Below are 7,351 nucleotides of genomic sequence, written 5' to 3'. Positions count from 1 at the left end.
CACGGGAGGTACTTTGCATATACTTCCGGCCCTGGACTCCACACGTGCCGAGGGACCTGTATCAGGGCTCTTAACTGCAAACCACAGAACTAGACTCCAGCTAATTTGAGTAGAAAGGGGATTTATTAAAAGCACATTTGCTAGCTCACAGAATCTCCAGGAGGACAGAAAAATCCAGGCTAAGTAAGGACACCCAAAACAACTGTGTGATGCTCAAATCGTGCAGCAGAATGAGTCCATCAAGACACCGCCGCATCCTTCGCTAAAGCCACAGGCGATCCGGTTGCTGCCTCAGCCCTGCAGGCGCCCAGTCCCGCTGCCCTGGGGCCCCCTGAACACCACCCCCACCAGAGAGGGTCCTCAGTGTTCCTTCTTCTTGTCACCAGCTGCCAGGCAAAGCCAAGACCAGAAAAATCTGGTCAACTGTGCCAAGGTCAACTGCCTCGATTCACAGGAAGGGAGCCTGGGAAAGTGAGACTCTCATGAGGTGGGGAACGCCCCCAGGGTGGGCAGGGATCCGGATTCTGCGGGTCCAAAAAGAGAAACAAAGATCCAGGTCAGGCTTAATGGCCTCTCCAGTCTGAACTGTATCCTCATCACAGGGAGCGGGTGTCCCAGACTGTCCTATACTGCCTTAGGCCTGACGAAGTGGGGCCCCTGCCCTGAGCCCCGCACCTAAAGGCCCCCAGCGACCCTTCCCTATCCAGTCCCACCCACCAACGTTCACGGACCCGGTCCCTGGGTCCGCCTGCAGCCGGAGGTCATCCTCTGGGTACCCAGGACCCTGGAGCACCAGGGCACCGATGGCATTAACTACAATCACCATACCGTGCAACCATCACCACTATCTAGTTCCAGAACTCTTTCACCTTCCCAGACTGAAACTCTGTGCCCATTAGACACTAACTCCATCCCTCCGTCCTCCGTGCCCTGACCTCTAATCTGCTCTCTCTATGAGTTTCACTGCCCTGCGTACCTTCTGTAAGTGGAGTCATACAGTATTCATCCGTGTCTGGCTTATTTCACTTACCATGATGTTTTCAAGGTCCATCCGGGTTGTACCACGTGTCAGAATGTCCTTTTCAAGGCTGAATCATATTCACGTATGGACAGACCTCATGGTGTTTATCCATGTGGCAGTCGACGGACACTTGGTTGTTCCCACCTTTTGGCTACTGTGAATAATACTGCAAACATGGGTGCAGAGTCCCTGCTTTCAATTTGGGGGGTATATACCTAGGCGTGGGATGGCTGGATCAAATGGGAATCCCATATTTAAGTATTTGGGGACCTGCCCATTTGTTCTCCACAGCAACTGCACCATTTTACATTCCTACCAGCAATGTACGAGACTTCAGTTTCTCCACACCCTCACCAGCACTTGTTATTTTGTAGTTTTCTCTTTTTAATAATCGCTATCCTGGGGGCTTCCCTGGTGGCGCAGTGGTTAAGAATCTGCCTGCCAATGCAAGGGACACGGGTTTGAGCCCTGGTCCGGGAAGATCCCACATGGCGCGGAGCAACAAAGCCTGTGCGCCACAACTACTGAGCCTGCGCTCTAGAGCCTGCAAGCCACAACTACTGAGCCCACGTGCCACAACTGCTGAAGCCCGAGCACCTGGAGCCCGTGCTCCGCAACAAGAGAAGCCACGGCAACGAGAAGCCTGCGCACCGCAACAAAGAGTAGCCCCCGCTTGCCGCAACTAGAGAAAGCTCGCACGCAGCAACGAAGACTTAACGCAGCCAAAAATAAAATAAATAAATAAGTAAGTAAATGAAAGCTATCCTAGTGGGTATGGAGGGTAGCTTGTTTTATAACATTTAAATATTTAGATGTAGAGGGTGTGGGCTTCCATTGGTACTTTTATCTGAGCCTCAAAATTACTAGGGCTGGGCCTGTTCTTACCAGTATAAATTTATTAGAGAGGTGTACTAGTTTCCTGGGGCTGCCATAACAAATTATCACAATATGGGTGACTTAAACAACAGAAATTTATTTTCTCATCGTTCTGGAGGCCAGAAGTTTGAAATCAAGGTGTCAGCAGGGCCTGCTCCCTCCTCAGGCTCTAAGGGAGGAAGCTTCCTGGCCTCTTCCAGCTTCTGGTGGCTGCTAGCACCCCTTGGCTTGTGGCAGCTTCACTCCACTCTCTGCCTCTGTCTTCACGGCCTCCTTCCCTGTGTCTGTGTGTCCTTTTCTGTCTCTTATAAGGACACCCCCATGGATTTATTGTTATGCTTTAATCTAGTATAACCTCGGCTCGACCCTCAGTTACATCTGCAAAGACCTTATTTCCAAATAAGTTCTCATCCTGAGGTTCTGGGTGGTTGTGAATTCGGGAGGGACACTGTTCAATCCACTGTAAGAGGTAATTCCCTTCCCAGTGTTCCATTCCACTAGCGACACGGAGCCAGCCCATCACGATGGTGCCACAGAGGTGAGGGGTAGCTCAGGTGGCCCCAAGTCCACAGTCAAGAGCAGCCCAGACAGGCTCCGTGTGCAGTGAATCAGGCAGAGGTAGAGGCACTCTGCCTCCGGTACTGAGAAATACATCCGTCTTTAACTTTCTAGAACAAAGCTTAAACTCCCGTAACCACTTTGTTCTGGAAAAATCCTTAATCTTGGCACCCCAATGTTACTCATCTCTTCTACCTTAAATTGTTTCTTTCAGGTAAGCAGGCAATTAAGATTTTCAGTTCAGTCACTTCAAAGTCCCACCCAGTCTTTCTCTCCCTTCCCCTCTGCAGAGTAAAGACAGCACTGCACGTAAGGGCAGCTTTGGGACCTCGTGGTGTCAGGGGGCTGTGTGAGCCCAGGGCCTCTGAGAGGCAAACAAGAAGGTAGGATTAACGTACAAGGACAGCATGGGGGGAAATGCCTGTGTAGAGGAAACGGGAAGGGAGCAACGGCTGGGAGAGTTGCCAGACCACAATCAAGGCAAGTCTGACCCTGAGTGAAGGGACGGGAAGTTGGTGGACATGTCCTGACCTCCTGCAGAAGGCTCAGCAGGGCCAGTGGGGCATCCCTGAGCCCAAGCTGGCTGTCAGGGGAGTCCCATTTACCCCAGCATCCTGCAGATCAGCCTTGGCTGGGAGCGGGCCCAGGGAAGTGAGGCCTCGGGCGCACATGTAGGGGGAGTCCCTGCGCTGGACACAGCGCTCCTCGCAGCTGTCACCTGAGCTGCTGGTCTGGGAGCCTCCGCAGCGCCCTCCTGGCCTGGCTCTGGAGTGCCTCCCTGCCGCATCCCACCTCTAGCCCCAGCGGAAATGTAAGCGCTTGTTCTCACCCTGCACAACGAAGCAGGGGCTCATCCAGGCTGCTACGGGACACCGGGCCCACCATGGTCAACCCCGGGTCTGTGCAGGACGCCCAAGGGCCCCTGCAGCCAGGAGGAAGCAGCAGCGTGGGACCACCTCTCCTGCAGGTCCCACACCCTCTGGGCTACCCTCCCCTTGGGGTCCGTCTCAGGCATCCCCCTGTCTGGTGCCCCTCGCCTTCCCAGGCCCCGTGCCAGCTCTGCTAGGACTTCCTGACCAGCACTAGCCCCTGAGTGTCTGCAGTCTGTCTTCAGATCGACACTCCAGGCTGTAGTCCTCCAGCCCAGACCTACTGACATTCGCAAGCCCCGCCTTCAAGTACCCAGGAAACCTCCTCCTCGCTGTCTGAGCCATCATTTTCTAAACTGTTTTAAACTCCAGCCTGGGCAGTGATGTCCGTCCCAGGCAGGGGAAGAGAGAGTCACAGGTGATAAGCTCTTCCGAGAACAAAAATACATCAAATCATATTTCAAAGAATAGCATCTCACACTAGGGAGAAATGGAGCTCTAAATGGCTCCACGGGCGGGCAGGAAGGAGCCCTTTGGGGTTCCTTAGCTTTTGGTACCATCAAGTGGTGGTTGAGGTTTTTACAGAATGGACGTCATCTAATGAATATTTTCATTCTTCTGTTTCCCTGCTTCTATAGGACATTGGATTTTTATCTCTTCAACGGTTACTTAAGGGAAAATTTTCCCAAAAGACAAGGGAAGGTCCCTTTACCTTGGCAAACCCAAAATTAGTTAAATAGGCTATTTTTAAAAGTCGGTGACTGAGATATTCTGAATTTCTAAGAGGCAGCACTCAAAAGGGATTTTTTTTTTTTTTTTTTGCGGTACGCGGGCTTCTCACTGTTGTGGCCTCTCCCGTTGCAGAGCACAGGCTCCTGACGCGCAGGCTCAGCGGCCATGGCTCACGGGCCCAGCCGCTCCGTGGCATGTGGGATCTTCCCGGACCGGGGCACGAACCCGTGTCCCCTGCATCGGCAGGCGGACTCTCAACCGCTGCGCCACCAGGGAAGCCCAAGTTCACCTCTTTAATTAACTGTGATCACTCATATGCTCAGTTATAGGTACTGACTTTTTAATAGTACATTTCCTTTTTTTTTTTTTTTATGGTGCGCTGTACAGCTTGCAGGATCTTAGTTCCCCAACCAGGGACTGAACCGGGGCCCCAGCAGTGACAGCGACGAATCCTAACCACTGGACTGTCAGGGAACTCCTTCTTTGCTTTTCTTTTCTTTTTTTAAAGTACATTTCCATTTAGAAGGGATACATGCTGTTCTACAAAATTTTCAGAATACAGGAAAGTATGAGATAGAACGTTAAAATCACCCCCAATCTCCCCTACAGATATCATTCTAATGTATTTCCTCAGTCTTCACAGGATCACAGAATGTGATGCATATGCACCGCTTTGCCCGCACACGGACAGTCACAGGCTTTAGATGGAAGAGGGCACAGAGATCATCGATTACGTCTGCCTCCAGCCTGTTTACTAGTGACGCAGGCCAACCACCACCATTGCCCCAAACTTCACCACGAAACGGTCCAAGTTATTTATTAAAGTTTTAAGGATTTAGAAAATCATTACCCCAGTTCTCTGGCCATAAAAATAGACATCATGGGCTTCCCTGGTGGCGCAGTGGTTGAGAGTCCACCTGCCGATGCAGGGGACACGGGTTCATACCCCGGTCCGGGAAGATCCCACATGCCGCGGAGCGGCTGGGCCCGTGAGCCATGGCCGCTGAGCCTGCGCGTCCGGAGCCTGTGCTCCGCAGCGGGAGAGGCCACAATAGTGAGAGGCCCGCGTACCGCAAAAAAAAAAAAAAAATAGACATCATATGATACCAGATAGCTCTGCTCTCATGGAGAAAAGAAAGAGCCTTTGGATAGAAAGTACCCATCCACGCAGGGAGCCAGGGGTCCTCCCACGGCACTGGGGCCGCAGGAGCTGGGGGAGAGGCAGGGGGAGCGGCTGAGGGCGCCCAACAGACTTGTACTCCACCCGGGGGCTCCGGCCAAGGTCCAAGAACCGGTGCTGAGCCAGTTCTTCAGATGTCGGCCACGCGGTCTTGTTTTTAGAACCTGCCTAAACCCACCATGTATATTCACGGCGGACGAGTGGGGCATTAAAGCACGGAGGGTATGGAACAGGCTCCCGACCCCCACAGGTGGCGCGGCAGGAGGACAGCACGCGTGGCCCAGGGAGCGCCCCCCACGTGTCTCTGAGGCCTCGGTTCAGGGAAACGGTTTAAACTACAAACAAACGAGATTCAAAATTCTGGGAGCAAGGACTAGAGTCACATCACTGGTATACGATCAGGACGCAGAGGACCGTAGAAGCTCCCGGGGCGGAGTCTGGGGGCTGCCACGTGTCCCTTTTCTGTACCACTGAGGCAGAGCCACGTGGATTATGCAAAACGATGAGGCCTGTGCCACTTGCCATGTGCCTCCGAGCAGCACCGAAGAATCCGAACTCGTTCCCACAGTGCTAAGAGTCGTCATAGGGGCAGAAGGAGCCCAACCTCTGACGGGGCATCGGGGCGGCAAAGCTCCAAAACCTGGAGGAGACGCCAGTTGAACTGAGTCGAGAGGGGCGAGGGCCGTGAGCCGCACGGAGGGAAGGGGCTGAGGGACGGTAGGCGTGGAGCAGCTGGGGAGGCCAAGGGCTCCGGGACTTGGGTGCAGAACCCACGGAAGGGCTTCGGGCAGGAGAGGGGAGGGGACCAGATCTGCCCTCAGATCCCTATTATGTCCCTCTTATGTGAGGCCGTAGGAAGGAGGTGGGCAGGGTCCCAGGAGGCTCTGAGCTTGTCCCAGACGGAGGTGGTGTGAAGGGGGCCCGGATGAGGCCAGCAGTGGCGGGATGGCAAGGAAGAGAGAGGCTGAAGGGGGGACACCCGGTGGAGACAGGGCAGGGTCTGGGAAGAGTGCCCCGGTCCTGCCCTGGAGCCAACAGCGGGGGACCAGAGGGATGGCCACCACCTTCCTCAAACAAGGCCGTCAGGGAAGAAACATAGCTCCGCTCCGCTCCGGCCCGGATGCACTGGGCCCAGAGAGACACCAGCCGGGGCACAAGCTTCGGTCACAGCAGGACACGCGACAGCACCCAGTCCCTCAGCACCGAATAGCTGTGGGGACCACGGACGGCAGAGGGCGGGCCGAGCTGTGTGGCTGTGAGCAACTCGGCGGCGAAGGGAAACGTGGCTGGAAGGCGGGGGGACAGCCAGAGCCGCAGGGAGAGGGGCACAGAGCGGAGGACGGGAGGCTGGTGTCTGTTCCTTGCTTTGGTTCTTTCATTTAATGACGGAGAAAGGGCTGCACGAGAGGCACCGACACGAAGAACTAGAGGAGATGAGGAGAGAGCAGGGTGAGGGACCCGGGCCCACGGGGTGGGAGCTGGTACGAGATGGGCGCTCTGCTACTCAGCACCTCCGACCATGCGGGGAACCTCAGGGGAAGTCAGTAGACAGAATCCGATCCCAGTCATGGGCTTTCAGCAGCTCAGATGTCACCCCCACCCGCCTCCTCGGGGAGGGACAGTGGACGGTGCGGTCAGCCAGAGTCCCTGTGGGTGGACGGCAGGATGCTACCAACAGCACGGAGGCCCCGCTGAGCGTGCACATAGCAGGGACTCGAGAACAACCTATGAACAGTTTAAGAGTTTAATGAATAAATGAATAATGTCTGATAAAATTACTATAGGGTCTCTCGCCCCAGAACGAAGACAGCTCAGTGCTCAGGCCCTGCCCCAACCCCGGGAAGTCAAAATGGTCACTGTATACGCTCAGCTGAGAAGCCCGTTTTCACTTTTCAGGTTTGCTTACTTAATGCAGGGCTCACATCCATGAGATGGGGCCCCAAAAGCCCACAAAAAAGCCTCCCCCCCAAAAAAAAAACTTTTCCTTAGCGTGCACAAAGGAACATCCAATGGGAAGACAGACAAAACAACAATCCCACTAGGAGGCTGTTTGGACAAACGGGTAAGACCTCCCTCCCCTCACCGAGAGCAGGGTTTCATTGGTCTGACCACAAG

Source organism: Tursiops truncatus, chromosome 12, assembly GCF_011762595.2.
Source record: "Tursiops truncatus isolate mTurTru1 chromosome 12, mTurTru1.mat.Y, whole genome shotgun sequence".
NCBI lineage: Eukaryota > Metazoa > Chordata > Mammalia > Artiodactyla > Delphinidae > Tursiops > Tursiops truncatus.
Note: the sequence above shows the minus strand (reverse complement) of the source record.